Source organism: Myiozetetes cayanensis, unplaced genomic scaffold (genome assembly GCF_022539395.1).
Source record: "Myiozetetes cayanensis isolate MyiCay16 unplaced genomic scaffold, myiCay2020 scf14, whole genome shotgun sequence".
Taxonomy (NCBI): Eukaryota; Metazoa; Chordata; class Aves; order Passeriformes; family Tyrannidae; genus Myiozetetes; species Myiozetetes cayanensis.
The window spans coordinates 15846244-15868675 of NW_026087048.1; the positions used below are offsets into that span (position 1 = coordinate 15846244).

Here is a 22432-nt window from a genome sequence, read left to right on the forward strand (position 1 = left end):
TGTCTGTGTTGCACTGTGGTTTCACGTTTCATCTTGCAGGATGTACTAATTTGGGCTAAATACTGCTGTGACTTAGCAAAACAAAACTTAAACCAAATTGTCAGGCCACATTGCTCTAAACCCAGATAACTTCAGCAGAACTGTGTGAGATTTGAAGTTTTGCTACTGAGATTAGGAGCAGCTCTAATGGTTTCCACAGAACTTGCATGAAATGGAAATTAGCAGAGCCTAGAGTCATTTGTCATCCTTTTAAATTTGTTTCCAAAACTTGATTTCCTGTTCAGAAGAAGGGCATGTTCCTGGGTCAAAGCCAAGCTGAAAGTAATCGGACCCTAGATGGCACTTCTAATTGGCTTTGGATCAGATTCTCCAGCAGGACACTCTGGATTTCTGCCCGCCAGAGGACTTTCTCTCCACACAGAAGACTCATGCTCACAGTCTTAACCACGTCTGAGTAACTCAAAGGTAACAATGATATTTTTCTCCACCCTGATGGAAAATACAACTTTCTGCTACCAGAACCAAGAGGGAATCAGAACACAAAATGAAGAACTCTTTGGACCATGCTGGATGGAACTGGTGCCACACAATGGGAAATAAACTTCAATATGGATGCAAGAAAAATTCACTAATATTAGTTTTAAGGGACCTATATCTAAACAAATATAATAAAACGTATTGAAAATAGTATATTAGATGTTGCATTTTTTGTTTGCTTGATTTTTAATCTGAATAAAAACCAAGTTGACAGAGCGTATAAGTCTTTTTTTAACTTGACCTTGATGAATGAATTTACTGGTAAGTATTTTCAAAGTATGTCTTAAGTAAATAAAACATGAAGTAATTGAAAGAGAATTTCAAGCTTGCAACCACAACTATTTGGAGTTTAGACCTAAGTCTAAGCTTTGTGTTCATCCAATTATGGTATCAAATCTTTGCCATATATACAATCAGCTCAAAGGGTGTGGGATGACAGTCAACATCAACCAGAATATTTGTAGGCATGTTATTAAGCACTGCAATCTTTTCAGCTCTCACAAACCAAGCAAGAATTGTTTTCAAATCTTGGCAAAACAGGCAAACTGCTTAGTAACATCATTTGGATACTGAGCATTTAATAGCCTTTCCTCTGACACCATGCAGAGCTCCAGGGAAGTGCTGGCATTGGAGGCTGCTCTAAACACAGCCCATCTTAACTGCTGTTCAAGCCTCTGGGGCACTTTTCACAGCTAAAATATTAATTTTGGTGACCTAGCCAGTAGTGTACTCAGAAATTTGTAGTTTTTCTGTATAAAATTGTGGGTTCAACATATAACTGGAAAATATATTAATTCTTCCCTATTTCATGCCTGAGACTAGTGAGAGACAATTTCAGCTTTATGATTTCTGGTCTGGACCCCTCTCTAGCTCCAAAATTAATTAAACCAAACCAGTGGGATAGACTTAAAGTCACATTGGCTTCTGGAAAGAAAAAAAGAAAAAAAAAAAAAAAGAAAAAGCAACCCCTTGTCTCTCATGGGAGGCTGGCAGCAACAGATTACAGATTTAGGAAGCCTTGTTCCTGGTCGTTACTACAGTTTTCATTAAAAAGATATGCACGCTAATCGTGGAAATGGGAGGCAACCCAGAAAAGAGATGTATTATTATGAGAGGCTGGGACATTGTATTTGTGCATACAGCAGGGAAAACTATATTGAAATGAGAGCTAAAAACAGCCCAAGAGCAATGTGGGGAACGACGAGGAGGAAAATCCAGAGCTGGAGCATCGTAAGGGGAGCAGCGGAGTTGGAGTCAGAGATGCAGGAAGGAGAACAGGTGAGGGTCAGAAAGATAGAAAGGAGAGAGAGCAGCACTGGGAGAAGACATGAGAAATTAGATCAGAATCTAAAAGCACTCAGGAGAGCAGGGAAAAAGGCAGAAATTAGAACAGGAGCTAAGAGGAGAGCCGAAGAGGCAATAAAAACTCAAGGAGGAGAAAGAAAAACTGCGAGATGAAGAGAGGAGGACAGGAAAAAAAGGGCAGGAGATAAATATGAGGCAACATAAAAGGGCCTTGATCTCCAGTTTGTAAAGATGACGTGATCTGTGGTGTGAAAGAAAAGAAATACTTTGCATTTTTTGAAATGGCCATGAAGAGAGGACCAGGCTACATCTCAGAAATCAATATCACATTTTATGCCTGCTGCACCCTTCATGAAGAATCAAGACAACATTGATTTGAGTAAGTAATATTTCATTGAAAACTGATCTTTGATTGCATAGCTGCGAGGGACTGACTCCGAAAGTCCCTCGGTGGTGTCTGTGCCGAACAGGTGTCATTGTCGGGATTGTGTCAGGAGTGATGTGGCTTCATTCCCCGTCCGCGGAACACGTGGGGAGCAGAGGACACGTCACTTTAGTCTTTGAGAGCAGATGATGCTGCATCAGAAGGGCTGGCCTGCTCTCTAGGGTCATTAGTCTGTGTCTGGTAGTGTGAGGGGAGCAGCCTGCAAGGTTTGCTTCGTGGATGTATTCATTTCACGCGGTGGAACGATTATTTTAAGATAATTAGAAAAGCCTGAGACCGATGTTTTAAATCTGCTTTCCTGATCAATTATAGCAGTGTTAGAGCTGGTGTGCAGTCATGAGGACAGGACCATCTCCCTGGGCTGTAAGGCCAGGCTCTTGTAATGATATTAACTGTTTCTGAGACTGTTTTTTTCCCGGTGTTTGAGAGTACAAAACCTCCCCTTGGTTTTATTTCCCTGGCCAGTAATTCCCTTGGGAGAACAAATTCACTGTTTGTTTTGCTAGCAGATGTTGATGTGTTTCAGCCTCCTTATACCATGGAGGGTGATGGTGAAGCAATGTATAGCAAAACCTGTGTTGGAATTCCCTTTTGGAAATCTCTTTCTTATCTCAATATAATGAAAATGTGTGGGTGAAAGGCTAAGCTGATGGAGGGGATGCAGAAGGTTTTTGAAAATAAACCCCACTGTATCAAGCTGAATTGCAACCTGGCTTGTCTCAATCAGAATATTTAGGTATTTGAATTAACCTGGAGCACTAATGCTGCATAGACTTCCCACTGAGCCATGTCATAGCTTGTTATGGGTTTCACACAATGCAGGGACACTGCAGGAGATGTATTTCTGCCGTTTTGCTTGGTTCTTTGGGACAAATGTAGCCTCGAGCCACCCACTTACAAATCCAGGTAGTAATTTACCACCAGGATAAACTGCAGTGCAGAATTTTGTTGTTGGTTGAGGTCACCTCAGTGAAGCCAAACTAGGAAATTCTGTTTCAACAATGTCAAAATATTCTGTTTCAATTGAAAACACACAAACAAAATGTTTGCAAAACTTTGCAAACTGCCATTGAGGAAACACAGGCTCCACATCCCAAATGTTGAGCTGCAGACTGTACCTCGTTACTAGAGAAATATGAGTATGGCAAACTCATTGTGAGTATCAAGGAAATAAAAACCCAGCTAAGGGGATAATAGGTAGTTGCAGAGATGTTTGTTAACTTCTCTTGAGGAGAAGTCTACACTCGTGACTGGTCCCATCTCTAACAAAACTGGTCTAAAGGAAGATGTCTGTAGTCTTTGTAGCTACACTCAAGCAAAGCTGAGGCTGTGTGTTACAGTATGACAGAAAAATGGTCACAGGAATTACTGGTAAAGAATCTCTACTGAGCATCTATTGGAGAACATGTTGTTATGAACAAGACAGATTGGGTTTGATGGTATGAGTGAGGATAATGGTGAAGGTTCACCTTAGTTAGATGGTGATCCTCAGCCAGGGGCTTGGGACAGCAAATCTCCTCATGCCTCCTCATGGTCAAAGGCTGCAAAGAGCTTCCTGTGGAGTAGTCCTGGAGCTCCCTTGTCTCTGTATCTACCAGTGACCACTGTGAGGAAATCTTGCTTCTTAGCAGCAGGAAATCCTGAACCACCACCTCTTCATGCCAAATTTTTCTCCCAGGCATGGAATATCCTAGGACTTTTCAAGTCCATGTATGGTCAGGAACTACTCTGTCAGAGTGTGGTGTCTCTTTTAATACATCACACCATAGGACAGGTAATTTCCTTTTCAGTTGAAATCTTGAGCTTCACACAATTTCTCTGAAACTAAAGACAGACTATTAATAATATACACACATATTTACAAATAGTGCATTTTTCCCTCATATATGCACACCTCCCACATCCTTCCACTCTTCCCACACAGAGGCAAAAAAAGGAACATTTTGGGTGTTTTCCTGGTTTATAGTCAAAGTGTAACTACTCAGATGTAGACATAATGTATGAGCTCAATTTTCACAGTAACACTGTATTAGAAACAGAACAAAAAAATAGTAATATCCAGGTTATTACAATTTTCTGACAAATATAACTCTAACCCATCTAACTTGCTCCAGAACCTGGGGATTGTTGCACAAGCAGAACTGGTAGCTCTTAAAAACTGAATAATAAGTCAAGTGAGAGCCTTTGAGCATAGTTTCAAGACAATGTCAAAAACTAATGTGCAGTTGTTGTTCAGTAATCAGTCCAAAAATAGTTACAGACTTGTTTTGAAAACAAGTGAATGAAGAAGGCACTTCTATACAAAGGACTTGTGGCCTAAGAAAATGCCAGGTAAAATGATACTGCATATGTGTGTACATGCACATATGCATGTTTGTGTATACATTAAAGGGACAAAAAAGTTGACAACGATTATAAATAAGGTCAGCAAATAATGGGGTGGGTGGGGGTGGGGAAGGAATGTAATGGCTATTTGTCATGAATATGATGAAAAGTGTTCATCATATTTCTGCCTTCCCTAAGCCTAATACAAATGTGGAGAAAGTGGCATGACCCATTGAGCTGACATTAAAAGCTTTAAATTGAATTAAATTGGCAGAAACCTTCAAAAATTGTCTTGGGAGGAGAAAAAAAAAATCCATGACAGAGCATAACAGATGTATGAAATTAAGAGCGTTTAGGATACATTATCTTTGCTGTATGATGGAAAATGTTTCTAATTGCACTCACAGGGTGCCTTTAAGATGTGTTTTTATTTAAGTGTTCTTTATGATCTGTTATAGATTTTCAGCAGAAATACATAGGCAAAAGAATAAAATGTATATTAAGATATATGGGGGGTTTTGCCACAATCAATTCATTTGTTGTCACTGTTGAATGAAGCAAACTGTAAAGGCAAAATTTCTGAATTTATAGTAGCAGGATGAAAAGAAAGTATATTGGATAATGAGGCATCTGTACTATATTGATGGACATATACTCAAATTCTCATGGGTGGTTTCATAGCTCATATCATCATCTGTATGGATACACATCAGGACTGTATGGGTTTCTGGGTACATTTGCACCTTACTTCATGTAAATGTTACTGCTGTTCTTTTCCTGGCTACTGGATTACTAATTATATCCAGTAATAGAGATGCAATAGGAAATACCATATGTGGATCTCAGCATTATTAATAATGTCTGTGCTGCAAGGCATTCCCAACCAGCATTCAGTGTTCAAAGTCCTGCTTAGCACACAGTGAAAACTAAATAAAAGAGCAATGGAATTTCTCTTCTTGCATATTGCAGAATCTCAGTTAGTTCCTGCTGTGTCATAGACTCCCATGGATTTAATATGTATTGAATCAAATTTCAATAAGAGGTATCTCCTAAAATTACAACACTTCCCTTTTGTGTTCACCAAGAGGTTCACAAATGGAGGTTTTCTAATTAATGAATACATTGTTCCAGGGTGTTTTGCTGCTTCTGATGCTTCCAAAGGGAGTCATCAGTTTAAGGCCAAATATGACTGTCCAATCAATGCTGTCAACTTGCAGGATTGAGTCTAGACCTTTTCAGTTTCTTTTCACCACATACCCTACCTGATTTCTGTTATGAAGGGACTTTTATACCTACAGAAGCACATAAAAATAAACCAAATATTAAAAGGCATCTATCCAAAGTGAAATACAGACAGAGAAATTAATTCTCTTGTGCATAGTAGGCATCAGAATCAAACTGAAGGATACATTCTATGTGGAAATTCTGTGTTTCCAGAATGTTTTTCATCTCTAACCAGAATCCCTCAGGCTTTTACTGGCCACGTTTCTAACACTCCTCTCTTTGGGTCCTGTGGGAAACAGCACACAGTTTCCTGTGGAAACTAGAGGTATTTCTGGCCTAAGCTGGTGCATTTGGGTCTCAGCTGCTGTACATCACATCCAACCAGATCTTTTTGTCTCCTTTTTTCAGGTCTTTTCAAGAACAGGTTCTCTCTGCTATGTCAAATTTCTTTGCTCTGTCTCAAAATACATAGAATCAATGCATCAGTTAGGTTGGATCAGTTAGATTAAGATCAATTAGTTAAACCATTATTCTAACACTGTCAAGCCCACCACTAAACCACGTCCCCAGCTGTCATGTCCACCTGTCTTTTAAACACCTCCAGGGATGGTGACTCCGCCACTGCCCTGGGCAGCCTGTCCCAATGCCTGAAAATCCTTTTGGTGAAGAAATTCTTCCTATTATCCAACCTAAATTTCCACTGATACAATTTGAGGCTGTTTCCTCTTGTCCTATCATTTGTTCCTCCTACCACTAGGAGAAAAGACCAACCCCCACATGGCAACAGCCTCTTTTCAGGCAGTTGTAGGAGGGATGAGACCTCTTTTTCTCCAGGCTGAACAACCCCATGTTCATCACTTATTCCTAACCAGAACTGGGCTCTAGATCCTTCACCAGCCCCGTTGTTTTATTCTGGGCACATTCCAGCACCTCAGTCAATATAATCATCTGTTTCAGAGGTCACATATTTGTACACAGGACTGCATGTTTGTACATGGGATCACTGTGAGTGAGCTATTGAGTTCTGTAATTTGACATCATTTACTGAAACTCCTCTTTGGGAAAAAGAGCCTGACACTTTTTAGTTGTATATCACCCTGCACAACATCCTGCAAACACCTCTCCATTGTCTTCTCTTGGTTTGTGGAAGCCTTTCCTAAGAAATGGGAAGAATCTGGACTGTGGTGATTTTCTGATGACCTCATAGATTTATCTCTTAGCAAAGATCATGAGTCAGGACTTACAGCTCTAAAAGCCATGTCAATTCCTTTAAAGTGAATATTCAAAACCACATGGTATCTGCTAGTCTTAGATGCAAACAGAATAAACTCTTTTTTTTGTTGTACACGGAGGGAAATCAAAAGCTTACCAATATCAGAACAGATTCAGCCCATTAATAGTGAAAACTGACATGAAATAATTATAATCTCTGACATAAATTTGAGCAGGAAAAGGATTTGCTGCAATGGAAGCTCATGCTAATGGAATAAAAATGACCCAAGCTGTCCCACAGATGTCAAACTCAGTGGAGTCCAGGATGACTTAGAACCCTTCAGTTTGCATCAGAGAAAACAAATTGGCTGAATGAAATAACCTCTCATTCAGTTCTATATTTTTGTCACCAGCAGTAAAAATAAATAAATAAAACAGTACAAAACCACTTCCCTAACTTCCTCCAAACGAAATCATCCAACTGTGTGAGCATGTTTCAGGTTCATTGCTCAAACTCAGAAAGGGGAAAATAAATCAATAAGTGAACCAAAGTTACATGGACTAGCTCCAAATTAGGGTTATTCTGTTGCAGCCGCATAACCTGCATGGTAAAGTTTGTGTTTTAATTTCTCTCCTGGAAGATGTGCTCTGTTAAAAGGAATATGCAATGAGTAAATAACCCACCAAATGCTGTACATGTAAAGGATGAAGAAGAAAACTTTTGGGGGAGTGAAAAATTGGTTTCAAAAGCAATCACAGAAAGAAACTGCTAAAAACCTAGTCAGAAAACTGAAAAGTTAAACAGAGATGTGATTGATAATTGTGTTTAACTATGCACACAGGTCTGAGCTGAGCTGTGAGGAGCCATCAGGAAAAACAGAGGAAGACTGAAAGTCACAGGCCAGAAAAGCCATTCCAGAATATTGCAAATGGCCCAGTGGCTGTGGGTTTGGGGATGTAGTATCAGTTTAGGACTTAAAGGCTGCTGAAGGCAACACATGGAGTTAATGCACTAGATCCAGGAGATCTAGGACCAAACTTACCTTTTCTTAAGACTTATCCAGAACTGCTTTTCATTTAAAATTATTTAAGAGTAGGGTTTTTCAAACTGGATACTTACTTTAAAAAAAAAAAAAAAAAGGCTGACTATTTTCAATTAAATAGTTTTATATTTTAATCAGTGAAATTATGCAATCTTTTGGGGGAAAAAACACTATGTAGTATAATTATATATAATATACACATTAGTGGAAATAGTTGTTTTACCCTGATAAAACATGAATGAATCAGCGTTAACATGTAGCAAATTAAATCCTTCCTTGAAAAAAATCCCTTCAAAGCTGTTATTTCTATAAGCCATTAATTTCTGGGTTAGGCTATGTGTTAAAGTGCCAGAAAAGACATTGAAAAGGATGACATATTTCATTCAAAACAAGTAAACTTAGAGGGGGGAAAAAAAAGAAAAAATAAAGAAAACACAGAACTCTACTTTTAGCCTAAAGAAATTTTTGGATTTGGAAATCACTTTAGTTTGGAATCCCTCTAGTTAAAAAATATACATTAATGATTTTTATCCAACTCATTACTTTCTAGAAGAGAGCAGACAAACCCACTGAAAATACTTCCATCATCTACTTCAGCGGGTTCAGAAAACTCTCTGAATATAAGAAGAATCATAGAATCACAAAATGGTTTGTTTGGGTTGAAAGGGAACTTAAAAACCATCCAGTTCCAACCCCCCTGCCATGGGCAGGGACACCTTCCACTAGTCCAGGTTGCTCCAAGCCCTACCCAGCCCGGCCTTGAAGATATCCAGGGATCCACAACACTTTAAACCTTCATTCTCTAAATCTGTTGAGCACTTGGTGCTAACCATGAGCACAGCAACTACAGGGGTTCTTTGGTCCCCTGCAAGCGTCCTCAGCTGGAAACAGAGGCACAAATGTCATGGGCTGTGTGGGAGCAACAAGAGAACCACAGCTTTGATCTCAGTGATGTCTCACAGCCACCACTTCCAGCACAAGCAGTTGAGTCCTTGTTATCCACCGGGTTCAGCCACATTTTCCCTTGCAATGCAGTCCTTCTGCCCCTGGAGCAGACAGCAAGGAGCCCAGATTTTTGAAGAGTCTTAGACCACAAGCCAAGAGATAGTGTATTGTTCTTAAGCATATAAATAGACACCAATCACTGAAATGAATAGTTCAGTGTATTACAAAGTATTTATTTTTATCAGGCTTTTTGTATGACTTAAAAGTCGAGAGAATTCTTTTTTTAGCTGTTTCCCCAGATTATACACACATTTGACACCAGCAGAAAGAAAGTGCAGCATGTTACTTGGTATGTCTCCCTTTAAAATATAAAGCACTCACCTCCTGTAGAGAAGACTCCTGGGGAGCTGGCAGCTAATGAAGCCAAAAAATATTGGGGTTCATTAGGCATGCAAGCATTCTGGTAAAATCAAAGATCACTCTGGAACCCCCTTGAACATATTATAGTTACCATTAAAATCATCATCATAGGATTTGAGGTTAGTAAAACATATTGCTTAGGCTATAAAACATTCTAAACTAGTATCCCAAATGTCTTGCCTCAAGCAAGCACTTAAATTAAAGTTTCAGACAGCTGGCACTAGAATCAAAATAACAGTTTTGCACAAAGAGATTGGATAAACATGATTATTGTTTTCATAATTTATTTTGTCAACGTGCAGTATTGTGCCTTGATCCCTCCATTGTGCCTGGGCACAATTTCTTTCACTTTTCAACAGGTAACTATATTTCACTGTGTGTTTTTTTTTTACAGAAAGCAATCCTAATTGATCTGCTGCTCTTGAATAATCTAATCCCTAATTAGTTGAGCCTGAACGTTAAGAAAGGCAGCATTGTGTGCTTTAATTAATTTCCATAATCTGGAATTTTTGTTTGCTTGCCTCATAAGATCTTTTGGATTTCAAGGAGAGGGTAGCAGAACAATATCACTACTTAGTGTATGAAAAAGGGGGCAGTGTTCTGGATATTTGATACACCGGGATTGCAACAGCTACAAACACATAGTTCTTAATTAAGACTAAACCCATTTCCTGTTTACCCCGAGTAACAATTTTATGAAGATGCTCTTCCTGCATTTATTCCAGTTCAGCTGCTCCTTGCCTCTTAGGTGCAGTGAAGATGATATGCTCTCCTTTAATTTCAATTTAGTCCAGACATCTCAAACAAGTAGCTGTTGAAATGTAGAGAAATAAAGTGCCAGAAATGTGCTGCAGCAATCTCTTAAGCAAACACACATTTCCATAGAAATATCCCAAAACATTTCGCATTCCAAACCTACCTCCGAAGACAAAATGTGGCTTCTTGAACAAATCTCAAAGAGATTTCTGCATTTTTTCATCCAGGTGATCAGAGAACTAAAGGTCTTCCCCCAAAATGTAAAGCTCCATCCAACTTTAACACACACAACTAGAAAAGAACCAGGATTAAGAGAGACTCCTACTTTGCAGACACGGGGAAGTGTTTGGACATTGCTGGAGAATGCAAAGCACTCTAGTGATTCATGGTGCTCTTTTGGTATGTTTTGGTACTGTTTTGTAGCCACATCTTAAACATTTCTCAAAGTTAAGAAACATTCTCATTTTCTTGCAGGCTCCCATGAATATTGTCTACATTCACTACACATTTTTCACTCCAATTGGAAATTAAACTACGACATGGCTGAGCTCTCCAGCCTCAGTTTACACAACTGCATATTGGAAATACATAAACATGGCTTTCACCTTCTTCACAGGGATGTTACAAAGTTCATGAAGAGCTGCAAATCACTTCGAGTCATTGTGTTGGAAGTGTTTCACGGACAAAATGCATCTCTCTCAGAAATATAAATTAGGAATTACCCCTATTGAATTTATTAGGATTAGTGGAAATTTATTGCACATGTGGGGCTAAGAGCAAAACTCGTCTCTGTTTATGCGAACTAATGGTGTGGTGTTTGCTAGCATGAAAAATGGCCAGTCATTCTCACATTTGTGAAAAAGATTTATCAAGCCAACACAGACCAAACAGGTGCTGCTCAAGGCTGCCCTTTGCTTTCCACACCTGCAGTAAAATAAACTTCTCTTCTCTGATGGGAAGTCCACATGGAAGTATGACCACCAGGGCACCAAAAGACATAACCAACCTTTCAGCTCTGCAAGGCCACCCAGTTACCATCACCTGGGGCCTTAGAGGGACCTTGACTGGGCTCAGGTCTCCAGAGGTCAGTGTGTTAAGACATTGCATCAATGCATGAAAAATTTTGGGCACTGATCAAGCAAGGAATGAGACGCTGAAAATATAAGAAAATTGCCTGTACTGCTCTTCGGTCCTTTTCTTTGCTTCCTTGGACATGTCTCTGTTGCTTTTAATTAAGCTCTCAGATTCATAGCTTGGAGATCTTTAATAACTACAGAAAGTGCTTGCTAGGCAAATTTTTCACTTCTAAGAAGGATCCTTAGAATAAATGTTACCTTCTAATTTATAGGCAAATTTAACCTGGTCTTACCTTTACAGTAATATATCGTGTGGCCATTTGTGTGCCACAGACTGGTGACATGAAAGATTTTAACTTTTACTAAATGGTGAAAATGTTGGATCACACACCTCTACCACACTGTAAGCATAGTGCCTGCTGATAAATTAATCTAATTAACAGAGGTGAAGGTTTATAATTGGGGTTAACTAGAATTTAACTGGTCATTGTTCATACCCCCCATTGCATCGTCCCCTAAGTAACTCACTCTGGTAGCCCTCTGTGGTCCCCCGACCCCAGCATCAAACTCAGGGATCAACCAGCTTCAAGGAAAAGCAGATACAATCATATTTCTAAGACTGTAATAACAGCAGAACTTAATGGTGTGATATTTTTATACTGTTTGGGAAAGAGACCCTATTTTTTCTTACTCATAAGCCCCGAGTATTTTTAAATAGTTCAAGTCCCTGTAGTACTTCACAGTTTGCAGTGCAGTTTAAAAAGTAATACATCTTTTCTTAGATGTACCCCAGATTCTGCCTTTTAATAGACATGATAATGAGATTCTGTGTCTTCATTTCCCAGTGTGCAGAAAGCTCAAATAAATCTTTGATTGTTCACAACCCTGGAGAAGGCTCCCAAGCCCAGGAATGTAATGATGTTTCTCTAAACAATCATTGCTAATGAAATTTAAGTGTATTTAAAATATATAGATGCGTGTGTGTTTATATATTAGTAGTATCAAAATTGGGTTTTATTCATTTTGCTTTGTAAATCTGAATCTGAGTGCAGCAAACTGAGCTCTCAAGAGATTCATTTCTAGGAGAAGAAATGTCCTAAGTTATTTCTATGACCTGCAAGATACACACTGAGCTTCTGCCTTTGAGTGAACTCCCTCTAATAAGGAAATCAAGGGATGTTTGAAAGAGCCATTGAGTGACTTCTTCATAAGATTAGGGACCATGTCCCCAGACCACTGCTGGAGGCGTCACACATCTGACTGCAATCAAATTGCTATAACAACTTTGAAAGAACAGGGTGTTCAAGTAACTTGAAGGAGCATTAAAGGGCAAAACAGGAAGAAAGGACACAAGAATCCATCATAAGGGGTTAAAAAAGGGATGCTTGAGAATGAAAACAGTGATGTTTTTAACGGTTTTTGTTATCTGACCAGTACTTTAACCTTTTTAAAAGGAAAGTCAGTCAAAAAAAGTACTTTCATGTCAGCACCTTTTTAAGGATTATATATAAAATATAAAATGACTCCCAGACGGACACCTCTCCGTGTCCATGCTGCTGGCCATTTCCTCATGCCAGGGTTTTATACACATACTCAGACTTGTGCAAAGTCCTTTACAACCACGCGAATGCTAATGGGAATTCCTTCACAGCAAAAGCACGGAGAACCAAAAACTGTTAAACATCAGCCTTAAGACAACAGTCCTAAGACAATACTGAGAAGATATAAGACCAACCTGTGGCAGCCAGGCTTGTCTTGGTGGCTTATTATAAAATCCAGACTTAGCAAGATTCAATGGAATATTGCTCAGTGTGAGTCAAAAGCACAAATAAAGCTGGGATTGGCTTCACGTGATCTGGACACCTCTTGGCCCAAAGACATGAAGTACTGTGGTTTCCTTTGGGTACTGTCAGACTTGTGGGTAACTGAATTCCAAGATAAAACCAATAAAAAACCTTTTCAGAGGAAGTTGAAGAGCTTTCAAGGTTTCACCTATTGAGTTGTTGCTCTGCATAGTTTGGTGCAGATTGTTGAGTACAATTATTGATGTTCAGCAAAGACACACAAAACCTACTTGTCCCCATGAAAAAATACCAGTGACTTACACCCTCTGCAATTGTAAAATTTGTTTTAAAGGGAATTTAATCTGACTTCACTGCTTCTTCTATTTCAGGTCCCAAATTTTTCAACACAGCTTCCAGTTTATTTCCATTCCTTTTATGTTCTTATGTATCCCAGTCATTTTAGTGATACGAAAGATCGTGCACATTCCTAATTTATACCAAAAAATTATGGTCTTCAGAAATAAATGCAGGAAAAGCATTTTGATTGCAAAGCTCTACATGTCATAAGGCAGCCTGTTAGGACTCTGAATATTACTGACTTCTAAAGGTTGTGTCATAGAAAGTCTTACAGAAGACAGCAGCTCACAAAGCTGTAGATAGGATAGAAATCTCACTCCTAAGTAGGAGAAGAACCAGTTGAGCATGAAGGGTAGGAGGAAGAAGTGATAGGAGACCTCCCACAGCCTTCCCCTGAGATTTATGCAAATCCCAAGTAGCAGCCACCTGGGACACTCTGCTTGCTCCTGGATTCTCAGAGGATTTCTGGTAGGGATAAGGAGCCTCAAATAATTAATTAGTCTCATCTTCATTCAGATTTCAACTTTCTTTTTTTCTCTCTCCCCTTTCCACCTTTGACCATAATCTTTAAAAATTTCACCAACAAACATCTCCCTGATTGGGAAAGAATACCCTCTGCCCTGCAGATTTAAGCACATGTTCTATGATAGTGTTGGTATTCTGTCATAATTTTTTTTTTTATTTCTAAGAAAACAAACAAACAAACAAACAAAAATAAATATTTTTTTTTCCTGACTGCAGGATGTAGTGCTGAGCTGTCAGTGCTTGGTTTTGATGTGAAAAGAAAGATAACTAGACCCATAGTGGTGGTAAACGAGCATTAGCCTGCAGTACACTTCGTATATGATGGAGCTGGGTTTGGCCCACAGAGCAAGATTTTGGATATTTTTGGTATAAATTATTTCTTCTATTTAAACAGTAGCAGGTACCATGGGAGAAGCTGATTCTTTCAGAGACAAGATTCAATAGGATCAAATCAGGGTCAATGTTATTGCAAAATTGATAAAGAAGATTGGGGTTACCTATTAATTGGACAATTTAATATTGGCATGATGCATTCCTCAGTCTTGGGGGAGGTTTCTCTCAACTCTCAATTTTTTCTCCATATGGCCTGAAAGTAAATCAGAGAAAATCACCAGAAATGAGAAGGGAAAAAAACAAACAAACAAACAAAAAAAACCCAGAGAAATAATAAATACCCTGAAAGCCAGTTAATTATTGGAATGGTGCTGGATAATCAGGAGAGCTGTGACTGACTGTTGTTTACAAAGCAAGATGGCCTGAGAGTTTCAAACTCAGATAAACCAAGACAGCAAAGTTAAGACTTGGTTCTATCTGGCAAACAGCTGCAGCCCCTTTTTAATTAATAGCATATTCCTGGCTTGGTTCAGCTTGCATGGATGGAAAGGTGTTTCCCAAGGAAATCAGAGAAAGGACAGAATAGTGAAAAGGGGTGGGGGGAGGAGGGAAATAAGGGGGGAAAGGAAAAGGTGAGTTCAGGAGGGCAATGAGGCGGGGGTTAACAACGCTGCTTAAGATCAAGGGCTGAAGTGCTGAGATGCTGCCAGACTTGAAAACTTTAATTTACTGTCACTGTTAGCCCCCTTTGAGGTTTATGGTGGTATTTATACACACAGCATCAATCACATGAAACAAGGAGGGGATTTATAGTTTGTTTTAAAGACTGTAAATGCAATGTAATGCAAATAGCATGCCTCATGGGCATTTACATTTAATGGGAAAATTACAGATGCAAAAGATTGGTAGAACAAATTTTAAATTGACTTTATTACATCTAGTGCTTTTCAGAGAATACTATTAAAAAAAAGAGAGGAGATATGGTAATGGAGTTCTACAGTGTAGCTTGACAGCTTAAATTCCACTTAACTGACTTTGCTTGCATCTTACTGTTTACATTACTTCTTCCAATAAGTTTGGTTGGCAAAATCTCTGGATCATAAACTGATTAGAAGCTTTGATTCTGTTTTGTTTCCTTTTTGGGGTTGGAATATTTAATGTGTAAAGCTGATTGTATCTCAATAACTGTTTTTAACTAAGGTTCATCATCAGAATTGCTTCATCTAGACACAGTCAGGAACAGCTCTTTGAATCTATTATCGCCGTAATATGTGACCATACATGCGTTCTCCTTAATTTGTATAATCTTCTGGTATCTCCCCTATATCTCTATAGATTCAGCAGAAAATACTGTTGCATTACTTTGCTCACTGATGGAGTGAACATTCAGAACTAATCACAGCTATTTGTGGAAAGCCCATTCTTCCTCAAAACAGGTTTATTTCCCAGTATTCCCATGTGGCTCTCTGAACACTTCTGGAATGAGGATTGTTTGCTGGTGGGGTTGAAGGTTGTTATCATCAGTTGTTGACTTATGGTAGATCCATCTGAAAGGTGTTGGTGGGCCTCAAAATCACCTTCAACAGACCAGATGAAGCCCTGGTTGAAACAGGTGCAGCTCTACTTGCTTCAGGGAAGCTGTGCCCAATTACATGAGGGCTGATTTGTTTTTAACACCCTGCAGTGATTGCTGTATTCCCCTCCCATTCAAGCTTCAAACAAGTAAAATATTTTAAGCTGTTTTTTTAAGCCCATTCCTATTGAGCAAAGATTGAAGTACACATGTTGGTTCTCAGCTTGTATTAAAGCCACCAGCACACTCTGTGTGCTGAGATCTACATCTATCTGGCAAGAGCCTCCCACCCTTTGTTTCTTCAGATTTCTAAATCTTTGCTATCCACATACCACCCTGGAAATATCTTCCCAGTCCTGCCCATTACACTGTATTTTAGTCATAGTATAAGAAAATGATGCCCTGACCTTCGAAGAACATAAAGCACCAATGTGGGCAAAGATTGCTAGAGCTTAGGCTATTAAGACTGTGTCTTTCCAAGATTTCAAATCTCCCTGAAATGCCATCCTCTCTCTTTATTTCAATTCATCATGACCCATACACCCTTGGGATACCCTTTTAACTAGTCATCACCAAAAAGCCACAATTAAAGAAGGAGATAGTTTGCCATTCATTAGTGATTCAACAAAGTGTACCAAACTTATCATCATGTACAAATATCCCTCCAGAACTTCCTGCTGTGTCCCTGTTTGCAGATCCTGTAGGTCTCCCCTTCATATATTAGGATCTACCTTACACGTAGACTAATTGCAAACTATGTGGCATCTCAGTGCATTTATTAGTGGGGAACTGAGTCAGACCCGTGTTTATTCTTCACCCAGTTCTGAAAGATACATTCTCCAGGTGTTGTCACCCATAACAAATACATAATGGCAGAGAGCAGCCTATATTAACATTTGAGCTAATACAAACAAGCACTGTTTAAGCAATTCACCTGAGGTTGAGTGCCTCACACTGTTGTGACTTTCGTTTAAGGTTGTAATCCTGTGTGATGACATTCTCTTGTGCACAAGTAGTAAGTTAGCACCATGCTTGGCAATGTCAGGATGATGAGGAAACCATAGACTCAGGAAGCAAGAGCAGGAGGGAAACAAACTTTCACACTCAGGAATCGTTAATGAAGTAAACACACTTCAACGCTGACAGGTAACTCACAAAGCCACCTGCCAGTCCTGTTCCCATCTCAACCAACACATGGGAAAAAATACAAACTTATCTGTAAGCAAAATTTAGAATAATTTTAAAGTCAGATTCTTCTGTGATAGTCATGTAAATAATGCCTGAGCAGACACAATGGCTTCTAAACAGAGCGGGAAAAGGCCTGTTTTCCTCCTGTGCAGAATGCTGTGCTTCCGTTTTATGTCTGTTTCTGATGATCCATAAAGAAACTAAATTTACTGCAAGGGTGCACATCATAATGCAGAATCCTAATCCTACCACACCGCTGAATGTCGTTCCCTTACCTTTAGGCACTGTAAGTATCACTGTTTTCAATAAACTACCCACCAGTTTTAACTGTACCTGGAAGAACTTGGAGGGGTGAAGCTAATATTGTGGTTCTTGGGAACGCACACAGACACATGTCCATGGAACGATGGGTAAACCCATGTGTTCATGTGTGATCAGTTATCAGAACTGCACAAAAGTGGTGCATTGTTTCTGGTTGGGAATGGCCATCAAGACCAACATGCCCAAATCCCAATATTTGGGCCAGTTTCACAACCCACAAATGACACGTTTCTACAAAATTTATGAAAATGGCAATTTAAATCCCCCAAGCCATCTTTCAATGAGAATTAAAATTTCTTCTGAAGCTAAAAAATTACACTGACAAAATATGTCTGGGGATGGGAAAAAAAATTAATAAAATGCTAAAACCCTTAAATTTCAAGTACTTTTATCTTTCTTGATAAACATTTTCCCCATCTCCAGAAACAAACACTGTTCAGAGCTTAGCCCAAGCTTCTGAAAGGCACTGATTACATTGCAGAACTCTAGGACTGTCATGTGATTTTAAAGACAAATACTGTCCAGATAGCACATACCAGCTGCCAGTTACTGCGTAGTAGGATATTCCCTCACCTTCTGTTTTAGTTTTATGAAAGATTGTTTTCTTTTAAAATGGCAGGTCCCCTCCATTCCTTCTCCTCTGCTCACAGTGAGACATTTCATCTGATACTAATTTGTACTTGCTTTGTGTTTTGACTTAATTTGATTAATAACTATATCCTTTAATGGCAGTGTGACTTAACAATATGCTATTATGTTGGTGCACTGCACTCCGGCATCGAGGAGCAATTCATCTGCATCACAGCAACATTTTGAAACTAATTCAAAGAGGCATTATTCTGTACCTCTTTACCACAGGGTAGAGGTCTGCTCTTCTACTGGAATTGCCAGCTTAGAGCTGGAGGCCAAATCTGTGTTGAATTTATCCAAAGACTTTTCCTAGTACTCACATTCCGGCCTGAGTTATCTATAGAATTGTTTTACCCCCTTTTTTCTTTTCACCCTGATAGTATTTACTGTGCTTTGTGGCTTTTTTTTTTACCTTGTGGCTTTTTTTTTAAAGTTCTCTTATGGATTCATGTTTTGGATATTTTGAAGAGTTTAACAGTACAAGATGTCAGGCAATGACAGAAATGTATTAGAATTGTAGGACTTTATCACAGAGTTTACAAACACACACACACACAAAAAAAAAAAAAAAAGGGAAAGAAAGAGAGCAAGCAAGCAAGCAAGAAAGAATTTATCAGACCTAAAATTAAAAGTACAATGGAACTTTATGTTGTCTTAAGAGATAACACATGTTTTCTGTTGTATAGGATGAAACTAGTAAATAAGGCTTAACACGCCTGCAGGGACACAAGGAAGTCCAGTGAATTTCCAGGAGCTCCAGATAAACTCAGGAGGTGTAATTGCATGTGACCAAATGTATATTATCATCATCAACATTAAAGAAGAATCTCACAGAAAAAAAAGAGAGACAAAGGTTAATCTATGGCAATGGTAGGTTCTTCTTGTTTATGTTGTTATAAAGGCTCCATTCCTTAATAAGAATAGTCAGGGGGGAAAGAAGGGAGAATTTTCTTAAGATTTCAAGTCCAATGGAATGGGACTACTCAAAAAATTCCAGAGAAGCCAGGATTTGGGAGAAAGAGGAGCAGGGTCAGGACAGAAAAGGGATGTACCAGAAGTGAATTTCCCTATTGCTGACCTAGAGTCAGTAACTGCTCCTCAGAATTCTTGCTTCTGTAAAGGAAAGGTTTAAAGTAACACCCGTGGTACCACAAAGCAAACCTGTTTAAGTACTGAGGCAATTAAACATTTGTTAAAAATAAAAAATAAAAAAGAAATTTAAAAAGTAATTGCCCTTACAGTGGAAACAATAGCAGTAAAGTTTATACATGATGGTTTTCTTTGCAGCAGAGCAATGCTTGCCACATGCCAAAACATAAACCAGATTGCATAATATGTAGGTTTTTCATAATTTCCTCAGATTAGGTTTTTATTAATGCCTGTCAACAGCAAATGACAGGCATGTGTTGCATTAACAGCTGCTCTAAGCCATGCCAGTACTGACTTCGCTGCAAATCTCAAGCCTAGAGGAAGCTTAAAAGCCCATTGATTGAAGAGGAATCGACCCCATTTGCATTAAATTTCTGAGGTTTTTACCTTCTCTTTTTTTTTTTTTTTTTTTTAGCAAACTATTAGTTGCTTTTACATTTTCACTAATAGTAGTCAATAATTACACAGTTATTAACAATCACCTGGAATAAACAGATCTGATTGTCTTCTGCAATGTGTTCCAACCATCTTTAATTATTTTTAAACTTCCTGACTTAAATAATGTAGAGAAATTTTTTCTCTTTTAATTCTTTATGTGACTAATAGAAAATAACTCCCTATCTGCAGGCCTTCAACGCATCCTCTTCATGAAAATCTGTAAAATAATTTCACAGTAAAGCAAAAAAGCAGAAAGAAAATACTTTCCATATCAGTAACTTGTATGAGTTAGACCTGAGAGATGTGTGTTGTCCAGTTATAAATGCTCCACAAGCACATAGTTTATAGATTGGAAAAAGACACAAAGCTTTTAAGGTTTCAATTTCTTGGACAACAGAAAAAAATGTGATTTACAGACCCTTAAAAGGAAATCATGACTAAAATTTTTAAATGGGAAGTGACTTGTAAAACACTGGTGTCGAACTGGTGAATTAATTGTCCGGACTTGTTTTTCTTATTAGGTAACACTCCCAGCATAAAATAGTAATGCAGCAAAAGTTTGCAAAATTGTTACATTAAAAATGAGCACACTACGTTCTCCAGTGGTTTTTTTTTAACACATCATCAGATAACCCCTCCAGTCTCTAAAATTTAAGCATCTATCTGACCAAAACAAATGAATCTAAAAAAAAAAAAAATACTAGGAGGAATATGTGGGGTTAGAAGAACATTGGGAACACTGATAACATGGTATTCAGGGAATTTATTAGCAAGGTCTACAGCTGTTGGGCTGCTATTCAGCTGAGCTGTACATCGCTCATATACATTTCATGGTAGGAGCATTTCATTTTGATGAGTGGAAAGTCCATGAGACTTTGGCCCAGACTGCACAAATGTAAAACAGAACTCCTCTGTGTTGGGCTGCATATTTCAGGATTCAGCTTAATTAATGTTGCTGACACAAATCCAAGTTTTCAGTGAATGTTCATCAACTTCAGACGAATTTCATCCAAGGACAAGAACAGAATTAAGGCAAACATATATGGGTCAGCTTTAGGAAAGACCTATTGTTTGTGTATGCACCACTCTTCATCAGACAGAATATATTTAATAAAAAAGGATTTTTTTTTTTTCCCATTCTGGTCAAACTGAAATCAAAGTCAATATTCTGACTGGCTTCTGTACGGGTAGGAGCTGGGTTTCTGTTCTTTCAAGTTTTTAGGGTTGTTTTCTTTTAATACTTTCTCTGTCTCCTTGACTCTCTTTTTAACTCCTGTATGTTCTCTATGTTGCTTTGGCTGTGGAGCTGATGAGGTATTTCTTCCCCACCTCTGCCCATTACTGGTGCTTGGTACTCACTCCAGCACAGCTCCCGAGGGCAAAGGAGCAGACCTGGGCCATGTATGCTTAAAGCATGGGCTAAGATGCAAACCAAACTGATCCTGTCCCCTCTGTATCAGAGCACTCCAATACAGGATGACAGCCCCTATGTGTATTTATATTCATAGACTCAGAGAGATGGTGCCACCACCATCAACAAAGAAACCTCAGTGTGCAGAAAAGCCACGTCTGCTCTTTGTTTCAGGTAAAATTCTTGAACCTACTAGAGGCAGTAATTGATGGGATGGGAAATCTCCTAAAAGGCCACTTTTGCCTGTTTTACTTTATGTACAATGTCAGCTGTTTTAGTGTCATTGAAAAATTAATCCAGCACCTAAGTAAGTTGCCATTTTGCCTCGTGTGCAATCAAGTTTTTATTGAACTCCACGACCCACACAGAGGGGAGAGAACTTTCCAAAAGAAAAACTGGCAGCTCACTTGGGAAAAGACTGAGTAAATAGATAGGACACACACATTGCCTGAAGGTCAGCAAACTCAGGCTCCTGCAAATTCCAGCCTCAAAGCCCTGCTCTGACAGCTCCCCTCTGACTCCCATCCCAACAAAAATAACCAAGCTGGTTCACCACCCAATACCATCCCTTCAGCTCTCCTGAAGCAAAGAGAACGTGTTTCTCAATCCAGACACACCACCTTAGAGTCATGTCCAGGTGACAAGCTGGGCATTTTTTTTACACCAAAATGGGAACCAGTTACTAGACCACACTATAGGAATCCAGTTCTGGCATATTAGGATCCTGGTGTAAGATATTAAGACCTCTGTGTTGGCATGTGGTGCATCAGTGGTTGTTACTGTGAGTGGAAGACTGTTGGGCCATTATTAAGAAACAGTGACCTGCATTTCAAACAAACCCACCTAATCAGTGGCTAAGACTTTGCACCAGCTGTTTAATAATAGTTTGTCTAATAAAATATTCATATTATCATATATCTCCCATCTTAGAGGATGATCAGAGTGTCATTTTAATATTTTCCCCCTACTAAAATAAAATTTTAATTAAGGCTAAAGATATATTGCCTACGGAAAGCTAAAGTGTTTAAAATTATTAACTGCTTGAATACTTGTTGCTATACTACAAGCTTCCATAAAAGAAAAGAAATTAAGTACATGGGGGATTAACGCAATTTTGAAAGCTGTGCTCCCCTCCCTCCTCCTTTTAGATACGCCTAACTGAGCCATAACTATTTTTCTCCACTCAGCCAGACTCCAGCTTTGTGGCTTTTTTAATAACCTGGCTTTTCAAGCTTGTGCCCCCGAGAGCCTTTTCATTTCTGCCGCACTACCTACAAGCAAATTTCTTCCAGTTGCTCAACAGCCTAATGCCTCCCTTTCTTCGTTGTTGAAGCATTTCATTGCAGTTTCATTGACGGGGAGGTGTTCTGTTACAGTGGAATCAATAGCTCAGGGCTTCCCAGCACACCGATTAGCTTGTCAGTCAGAGCCTGGG

The 22432-nt window shown here is 38.9% G+C and overlaps 1 long non-coding RNA gene across 1 annotated transcript in view; it reads left to right on the forward strand.

Moving 5' to 3' along the window:
- The first annotated feature begins 2031 nt into the window (after positions 1-2031).
- The window catches only part of LOC126637079 (uncharacterized), a 136058-nt gene continuing 115657 nt past the window's right edge, over positions 2032-22432 (forward strand). Inside the window, exon 1 of the long non-coding RNA XR_007628190.1 lies at positions 2032-2221. This is a non-coding gene — a long non-coding RNA (uncharacterized LOC126637079). The remainder of the gene's footprint in view (positions 2222-22432) is intronic.